The sequence below is a fragment of the Lissotriton vulgaris genome, chromosome 3_1 (genome assembly GCF_964263255.1).
Source record: "Lissotriton vulgaris chromosome 3_1, aLisVul1.2, whole genome shotgun sequence".
NCBI classification, from domain to species: domain Eukaryota; kingdom Metazoa; phylum Chordata; class Amphibia; order Caudata; family Salamandridae; genus Lissotriton; species Lissotriton vulgaris.
The window spans coordinates 852,329,496-852,339,457 of record NC_141689.1 but is presented as its reverse complement, the minus strand read 5'-3'; the positions used below and the strand labels follow the sequence as shown (position 1 = coordinate 852,339,457).

The 9,962-nt window shown below is 46.6% G+C and overlaps 1 pseudogene; it reads left to right on the top strand.

The window, feature by feature from the left end:
* Positions 1 to 4,593: 4,593 nt before the first annotated feature.
* On the top strand, positions 4,594 to 4,921 carry LOC147727113 (ATP synthase F(0) complex subunit g, mitochondrial pseudogene; annotated as a pseudogene).
* Positions 4,922 to 9,962: the final 5,041 nt, after the last annotated feature.

Here is a 9,962-nt window from a genome sequence, read left to right as displayed (position 1 = left end):
CTCTTCTCCACGGATTCTCCACAGATTCCCTCACTTAGGACCCGGCTTTTATTTCAAAACATAGTGTCAGCTGCGGTTCCAATCCAAACGAGAACAGGTGATAACGCATGCCACGTCTGCGCAGCTGACATGGACATGGGCTGTTAGAAGCATGCCTTTCATAATAACCTAAGTGCTCTGGGATTCCACTGGAAAGGTCATGCCATGTCTCATTCAGCTTAAGCAAAACCCACAAGTACAGGGGCCAGTCTGCATGCCTGAAAATATACAAGAGTATTATTTGTTCTGAGCAGTCATTAGTGTGGACCCTGTGGACCCTATACGTGAACTGGAGAGTGTATTCGTCTTTCATGTTGCATAGTTTTCTCAGTTCTTTGGCTGATGTATCAAAGTGAAACACTTTTAAGCTGTAAACATCACATTAAAGCAAATATTTCCAGAATTTAGTGGAAAGCAACAAGATTACTGAAACAAAATAAGTGGATGTGTCATAGTCTTTTATTATGTACATGTGCCGTGCACCGGTTAACTCCCCTACATGGCGATAACAGAGGGGCATATTATCAAGCCTGTGCGCTAAAATTATCGCCGCTTTATCGGCCGAAAACGGCCGATAAAGCGGCGATAATGGGCTTGATAATATGCTCTATGGAATTCCAATCGAAGCACATGTTAGATGTGAAGACATCTAACATGGGCTTCGATTGGAATTCCACAGAGCATATTATCAAGCCCATTATCGCCGCTTTATCGGCCGTTTTCGGCCGATAAAGCGGTGATAATTTTAGCGCACAGGCTTGATAATATGCCCCAGAGTTTTTACCAAACGTCTCATTTCAAAGCAGAGCGTGGCATGGGCAAACTCCATTAACCTTGCCAGAGCAGTGAAGTTTACAGCCAACACCTAATTTGTGCAGGAGCAAAAAAAGAAAGCCTTCTCAACAAACATTATTTGGGCGTGCAATCTTCACAGTAGAGGACCTGACCTAAAATGGGTTCTCTGAGTCTTACAGTATCAGTCCACAAAATATATAAGGGGGGAAGAAAAGCTTACTGACAAAGCAAAAAAAGGAAGCTAAAAACAGACTAGTACAGAGAGTTTGAAGTCAAGTACAGAAATGTATAATATAGAAAATAAGTAAATAGTATAATGGTGGGATAAGAAGAAATTAGCAACCATTTGATGGAGTGAAGAGGAGATGGGAAAAAGTGGGAGACAGGTACAGTAAAAAACAATAAAAAGGAAAACGTATGCTAAATGTGGAGCAGTAAAAGTTAGGTAAATAATAATATTAATGGGAGGACTTATTCGGGCCAGCAGATCCATCGGCTGCAGCAATTCTCAAGTCACCCTATGCTTTTTCATCCCCCTCTGTTGCCCTCTTCTTGCACCTGGATGCTGTTGTAAGAAATAAAGAAGATAACATAAAAAAGATCATTAGTACAGTTTATCTCCACAAAAATATTTTGACAGGCAAAGGCAGTACCATTATACTTTTCAAAAATCAGATCGCATTAGTAGAATGGAGTAAACCCATTCCTAATTTCCTACATCTAACCCTGTTACAAATTTCCTAAACTACATTTTGGAACTACTAATAAATTACAATAAATGATCTTTGAATCTCATATCATACTCCATCTCAATCCCCTTTGATGGGCCAACTTAGAGGTCCATTAGGATGGCGGACAGACAAAGTCCGTCCGCCATCCTGTCTGAGGATGGGACCGTCCACCACAGGTTCGGAGGTCCCGTCCGTGGAATTAGGATGCACCTGCCACAGTGGCGGGTGCATTCCGTATTTTTAACATTGCGGCGGGCGGTGCTGAAAGCACCTCCCGCTGCAGTGTTAAAAATGCATGTTGTGCGTTTCAAAGCACAACATGACAGGCACTGCACAGTGCCTGCCATGTTGTATTTTGAATCGCAGAGGGTACCATAGGTACCCCCCATGTGCACCCCCCACCCCCCCCCTTCACCGTGGGGGCCCGCAACGGGCCCCCAAAGCAAGGACCGTATGCCTTTTCGTGGCGGCATTGCCGCCACGGAAATGCATAGCCCCCAGCACATCCTAATATGGCTGGTGGTGTCTGATAGACACCGCCACCATATTAAAGCTTTTCCGCCGCAGTCGCAAGGCGACTGCGGCAGAAAAGCAGCGGACGTCTTCCCGTCCGCCACGGTCCCCCCGCCATTGTAATATGGCGGGGGAGAAATAGGTGGCGGACGGACAAGGATGGTGGTAGCGATCCGTCCGCCATCCTAATTGACCCCCTAGTTTGCATTGTTTTCAATGTATATTTGCATGCATACACATCACTGTGGTATTGCTTGGGACTGTATAAGCTACAAAAAGAAAGGTACAAATAAGTGAGAGAATGCTAACTCCCGAATAATATTCACTACCCCTATCTTAGTGTCTCTGCATCACTTCTTAAGCATTTCAAAACAAAAGAGCAACCTATATGTCCCATGTGAACTGGGTATTAGCTGTATAGCTTGCAACAGTTGTTCGCAAGGAACGTATTCTAAGAAAATTAAACTTGAGCAAGTGCATACTTTTGCAAATATTCAATCAGAAACTGAAGAGATAAGAATAGAATATCCAAACCAATAAGATGCATATAGTTTCATTCAATATTCACAAAACCAGAAAAGTAGGTAGCCTGCAAGGTTTAACTGGTTTTAGTCACTTCAGCTGAAAGGAGTAACATATTTATTCATTACAAATAAGAATTTCATAAAGCTTGTTCAAACACCAAGTATATATACAGTACATCATTTTTTTTATATTTGTGACAAATGTGATCCTAGTGAAGTGACCATAACCGTCTTGTTATTCAACAAAGTTACTTTATTTACAAAAGGTTATTGGAAGGAAAGGATGTCTTTCGATTCTGATTCAATTTCCCAGATCAAGGACCAGATTCTTTTTCTAGTGCTTTAAGACTAACCATATTTATTGTCGACTACGTTTTGACCTAGCTGAAAGTATTAGGGTCTCTTCAGGACAAGGGATTCCTTGGGGCTCATGATGAATATTAAACATGTCCGGCGTTGTATTAGTGTTTAAGGTCATTCTAATTAGCAAGGAATAGGATCTGTATATCGATTAATATCAGGGTAGGTGTCCAAGAAGGGTCCGTCGACTTGTGGCAACCTGTAATGATTTATTTTAAGGCGGGAAATGATACCTAGTGGGCTGATTATAACAGTGACTCAAAATTGACAATAGTTGAAGAGATCTATATCTGCTAAGAGTGAAAGAGTCAGAGGTGAATAAAAATTAGCGTCCAGAGGGTGTGGGGTGCTTAATTATGAACTCACCACAGATCTGGCAGGGCGAGGCCTCTGAAAAAATAGTGCAGGCTACAGCCCTTCATGGCACTGCCTACCACAAGGTAGGCGGCTGGTACTTTTGATTGTTCAGGGAGGGTCTGGCGCTGCCGCTCCCCTGCTCTGCAATAGGGCTGGGTGGAAGATAAATAACAGGAAAAAGGAGGAAGGAGGGAAGGAAGGAAGGGAGGGAGGGAGGCAGGGAGGGAGGGAGAGGGGAAGGGAGGGAGGAAGGATGGAAGGAAGGAAGATAAGGAAGTAAAGCAAAAAATTTAAAAAGTTCAGAAGTCACAAAAAACACACACAAAATTACAAAAACCGTAAAATAGACAAACACAAAAAAACACTAATATAATACATAAAAATGAGGGGTAGATAAGTTTGATCGGGGAGGATTAGCGATATTAAAGAACGACTAAAAAGTAGGCTCAGCACTGTAAACAGAGCAAAAAGCAAGATGGCCGTGCCCATGCAAACTGCGTGATGCCGTTTGCGTGTGATTTCTGGTGCAAGAATGCTTGTTGTGCTGCATATTAAATAAAATGTCACAAAAACGGGTGAATCGAGCAGGTTGGCTCACCTGTGGAACTCCGCTGAATGGAGTTCTTTGGGCACTTTGCTGAGTTCCTTGTAGCGCAACTCCGCAAACTTCGCCCGCGCCTATTCCTCATTGTGACACATGTGTTTGCTGTGTGGTGTGCCGTGTAATTTCACAAGTGTTACACATGAGGCATTGTGTCGCTGCATGTGTCAATTAATTGGTAGACCAATTACTTTTGTAATGATATCAGTATTATCTCCCTTTTGGTTTTTAGGTACAAAAAAACAATAACAAGGTAGGATTCTCCTTGTGAATATTATCCTGTGCTTGTAATGGTGATTAGGCTAGTCTGTTAAGAATCCTTGGCCCTAATGAATGCCCATGACTGGTATGGGCAACAGTTAAGGGCAAAAACATGTTGGCATTTTGTGATGGATTGAGCCATTAAGCTCAGGGTCCATCTAGATTTAAATTTTCAGACATACTAGAGGATTCTGGCAAAAAGGGTGATCCTGGACACCTCTAGGTTTTTTTTAATTTTATCGGGATCCCTTATTTTCCAGTAGTACCTTATCTAAGAACTCACTCTGCCCCAGGAGGTTGAGTCCGCACTAGTGGTATGGGACTACTAGGTTGGACGGGGATTGCCTATGATACAGCATGACACATATTAGGTACAAGGATTCCTCCTCAAAAAAGATTGGTCTCGACCTCTCCCGCAGCCATGGCACAGGCAGCTCGGAGACTCCTCAAGACCGTGACTACTCATGGACCACAGCTTGTGGGCGCTGCTGTTACTTACTCCAAACCCAGATTGGCCACCTTCTGGTACTATGCAAAAGTGGAGCTGACACCACCTTCTCCAGCGGAGATTCCCAAGGCGATTGACAGCATTAAGGCGATGGTGAAGTCCTTCCGGTCGGGCAAACCTTTGCAGCTCACAGTCAAGGAATGGATTGGTCGCTACAAAGGTCTTGATGTGGTTTTACATTGGTGAAATCATTGGCAAAGGAATTTTGATTGGGTACAATGTCTGAGGAAATCCTCACCGAGCATCTTGTCTCATCGTTTGGATTACTCTTGAGATATAATTTATAGAGATCTGTGATCTCAGCATCTAGAACACACTAAAAACGTTCTTTAAAAAAAAATAATTTAAAAAAAAGATTGGTCTCTGGTGATTCTCACCCTTAAGGGAACTTAGTGTCTGGTCACGGAAAGCCAGCCAAACTACTAATGAATAATATATCCTACAGTAGCCACTGCACCTGTTGTGTTTTTCTTTTTCTATCATTTTTGAAGGCATCAGGTTAATTCAAAGGTGGTCTAGGACTAACTCATGGGGCAAAAACTTTACATACCTAAGGCATAAAGTAGTAAATGCTTTATCCTCTTCCAACTGATCTTTCAATGAAGCCCGAAAATGTTCCAACTCTTTAATAAGCCTTATGCTTATCCAATATAATAAGGGTCTTAATTTTGCTACACAACCTACTTTATTTATCGCTAGAACAAGGAATATTTGGAGAAGTGGGGCACTATTCTGTAATCCAAGAAGTGATCGTAAAAATTCATTTTCAGTTTTAGTTAATGTCTGTGTATTCCCAAAACGCCAGATCTCGGTTCCATATAATGCCGAACATAACCTATTGGACTGATAACCTCTCATGCTATTGAAACCACCCTTGATTTTGTTGCTTGGTACATTTGTAAAACAATGCCATATTATGCTTTAATGCCATTTTAATTTTATTAATTTGTGGGCCGCATATTAATGTAACACTGAGCTTCCAATCAATCAATCAACTAATCAATCAGTCAGTTTGTAAACCCACAAGGGTTTCAAGGCGCTGAGGGAGGGGAGTGGGGAGGGGGGTGCTGTTGCTACTGGTTGAACAGCCAGGTCTTGAGTCGTCTCCTGAAGGTTAGATGGTCTTCGGTTTGTCGTACGTTGAGGGGGAAGGTGTTCCGGTTTTGGCGACGCGGTGGGAGAAGGATCTGCCTACGGCTGTGGTTCTATGGATGCGTGGGACGGTGGCCAGGGAGAGGTCTGTGGAGCGGAGATTCCTGTTGGGTACATAGAAGGAGAGTCGACTGTTGAGATAGGCTGGGGCGGTCTTGTGGAGTGCCTTCTGTGCGTGGATCAGGAGCTTGAAGGATATTCTTTTGTCGATGGGGAGCCAGTGCAGGTTCCTCAGGTGGGGGGTGATGTGGTCGAGCGCGGGACGTCCAGGATCAGGCATACAGAGGCATTCAGAATTCTTTGCAGTCTGTTGATGAGCTTGATCGGGGTTCTGGCATAGAGGGCATTTCCGTAGTCGAGTCTGCTACTGACTAGGGCCTGGGTGACTGTTTTCCTTGTGTCTGTCGGGATCCATCTGTAGATCTTGCGTAGCATATGGAGGGTGTTGAAGCAGGTGGAGGAGACTTGCTCGGTCATGGTGAGTTTCGAGTCGAGGATGACTCCCAAGTTGCATGTTTGGTTGGTAGGTGAGGGGGGTGTCCCCAGCGATGTGGGCCACCAGGAGTCGTCCCATGCTGAGGGGTAGGGCCCGAGGATGAGGATCTCCGTCTTGTCTGTGTTCAGCTTAAGTAGGCTATCCTCCATCCAGTCGGCGACAGCCTTCATTCCCTGGTGGAGGTTGGATTTGGCGGTGAGGGGGTCCTTGGTGAGGGAAAGGATCAGTTGCGTGTCGTTGGCGTAGGAGATTATGTTGAGGTCGTGATGCCGGGCAATGCGTGCGAGATGCGCCATGTAGACGTTGAACAGCGTCAGGCTGTGGGAGGATCCTTGTGGGACGCCGCAGATGATCTTGCAGGCTTCGGATCGGAACGGGGGAGGCGGACTCTCTGGATTCTGCCAGAAAGGAAGAAGGAGGTCCACTCCAGGGACTTGTCTCGGATCCCTGTGTCGTGTAGTCGTGTGCGTAGTGTGCGGTGGCAGACGGTGTCGAAGGCGGCGGAGAGGTCCAGAAGGATGAGGGACGCCGTCTCGCCTTTGTCCAGTAGGATCCTGATGTCGGCTGTGGCTGCGATGAGGGTGGTGTCAGTGCTGTGGTTGCTGCAAAATCCTGACTGGGAGGGGTCCAGGATGCTGTTGTCTGAGGTAGCGGGAGAGCTGGATGTTGACTATCTTCTCGATGACCTTAGCAGGGAACGGAAGCAGGGAGATGGCCTGGAAGTTTTTGAGTTCGCTTGGGTCCGCCTTGGGTTATTTCAGTAGGGCGTTGATCTCAGCGTGTTTCCAGCTCTCAGGGAAGGTCGCGGTCTAGAAAGAGAGGTTGATGATGTTGCTCAGGTGGGGTGCGATGGAGCTGCCGGCTTTGTTGAAGATGTGGTGTGGAAGAGGGTCAGACGGCGAGCTGGAGTGGATTGTGCCCAAGGTCTTGATTGTGTCTTCGATGCTCACGTTGGCCCAGGTTATCAGGGGGTCATGGTCTGTGGGATGTGGTGGGTCCGGCGTGTTGGGGCTTGTTAGGGTCGTCCGGGGGTTGAAGCTGTCTTGGATGTCGGTGATCTTGGGGTGAAAGACTGTGGCGAGGGAGTCGCACAGGGCTTGCAACGGCGGAATGTTATTGGCGTTGTAGTTGGGGTTGGAGAGTTCCTTCACGACGTTGAAGAGCTCCTTGCTGTTGTGTGCATTGTTGTCAAGGCGGTCTTTGAAGGAGGTCCTCTTGGCGGTCCAGATGAGGTGGTGTTGGTTGCGGATGGCGTCTTTTTGGGCTGCGCGGCTGCCCTGCGACTTCTCGCTGTGCCATATGTTCTCCAACATCTGGCAGGTGCGCTTTGACTCTAGGAGTTCCGAGGTGAACCAGTTGGCTCTCTTGCTGGCGTCCTTGAGGATTTTCCTTTTCAGCAGGGCTAAGGCATTGGCGCAGTCGTCCATTCATCGCCTGAGGGTGTGCGTACCATCGTCTGGGTTGGAGGGGTAGGTCGGTGGGCTGAGTGCGAAGTTTGCCTGTAGTTGTGCTTCGGTGATTTTGCCCCAGCAGCGCCGGGGGGTCTGTAGGGTGCGGTGATGTGCGACGTGTTTCCGGAAGGTGAAGTGGATGCAGTGGTGTTCGGTCCAGGTGGGTTCGGAGACGTGGCTGAAGGAGACGTGGGGGCTTGAGGAGAAGATGGCTTTGAGTGTGTGTCTGGCGATGTGGGTCGGCGTTGTGACGAGCTGTTCAAATCCGAGGTTGGCTTGTTTGTCTATCATAGTGGAGGAGTTGCTGCTGTTGTTGTTGTTCTCCAGATGGAAGTTCAGGTCTCCGAGGAGGATGTAGTCGGTGGAGGTCAGTGCGTGCGTGCTGAAGTCGGCAGTGGCGTCACAGAATTGTGGTCGGGTCCGGGTGGTCTGTAGACGAGGTTGCCTCTTAGGGTGGTCTTGGGGTCCATGTGGATCTGGAAGTACATGTGTTCGGCGGTGCTGAGAGTGTCGTCGGTGTTTGTCGAGACCCTGATGGTCTTCTTGTGGACGATGGTGATTCCTCCTCCGACTCCGTTGGTGCGGTCTCTGCGGGCGATCTTGTATCCGCGGGGATGGCTATGGCGATGTCTGGAGAGGAGGCTTCGTTCAGCCAGGTCTCGGTCAGGAAGGTGACGTTTGGTGATGAAGGTGTCGAGTAGGTCCCAGAGCTCGACGGCGTGTTCTGCGGGCTGAGCGGGTGTTGATCAAGATGCATCGGAGCTGGTTGTGTTCTGTCGTGCCAGGTGTCTCGGCGGCTTTGATGCAGGAGAAGCTGCAGTTCCAGCAGGCGAAGGGACCGTGGGTGTGCTTCAGGGCGGCCCAGCAGCAGGTGAGGAACCGTCCTGGGTTGAGAGCATTCAGGGTGCTGGCGTCGTCTCGGAGGCGTTCTTCATGGTTGGTGCGGGGGCCCGGGGTACTGGCACTGGGTGCGGTCGAAGCGCGGACGGGCGCAGATGGGCTAGCCTTAGGTGTGCCTTCGGAGCTTTACTCCTGTATAATAAAAATCATTTCCAATCTTATTCGTTCAACCCTAACAGATGCCCTAAAATGTGTGGTGAAGGTTTTTGGTCATATATTTAGATTTTTTAAAATTTTTCTCCAGGTCTCTAACTGAGCAAAACATTGAATATGTATCCATTACGCTTTGCAGGCTCATGTGAGATGAAGAGATTATTGTGGTAAACATCAAGGCGGGGATTTTTCCTTCCTGCTAACTTTGGTGCATCATACTAGAACTTTAGTAAATCCTCAACTATTCCATTAAAAGTAAAAAGAGTAGGGGCCCACATGCACCCTTATTGTAATCTTATTAGTTAACTCACCACAGGCACCCCATCTCACCTGAGCATAAGTATTTGAATGAAGTCATATTGGGAGGTTTAACAAGATTGTGGTGTGCCATACTCGTATAATACAATAGTATATCTCTGGGTACTAAATCAAAGGCAGCCCTCATGTCTTAAAACACTAAATATAGATCATCCTCTTTGGATGAAACATACTTCCAACATAGAACTTGAGACCCGAAGACCTGGTCAACAGTATTTCTTTTTGCTCCTATGTCTGTTTGTAAGTCAGGGAGGACATGGAGCTTCTCCATCCATTGCAGCAACTTAAATAAAACCTGCTTACAGAATATTTTTGTGGTTTTTATCAATTAGGCTTACTAGCCTGTAATTGGTGGGTTCTCCTCTTCCCCCCACCATACATAGGACAAATATCTGCTCCTTTCCATGTGCAAGGGATATCTGCTCCATTCCCAATATGGTTTGTCAAGATGTTGACATAAGGAACCCAAATACAGGATTAGGAGAAATATAGATCTCCAGGAAATATTTCTGGACCTGGGGCATTCTCTTTTTTAGTTCTTATTGCTCCAAGTTTCCTGTAGGAAGAACACCTAAGGCTCAGTCCCGCAATGCAATGTAACATGTTTAATGGAATTTCCCACCCCAATACTTCCCATTGCATTCCCCCTCATCCCCTTATATGGTGCAAACAACTTCATAAAGTGCCTCTCCCATACCATTTGACCTACACAAGATTCCACCAACGTATTTGATTTTAGGAGCCTCTGCTCAGTTATGTAAAAAAAACATGTTTGTAATTTCTCCAAGGGCTTCTTGCATGTC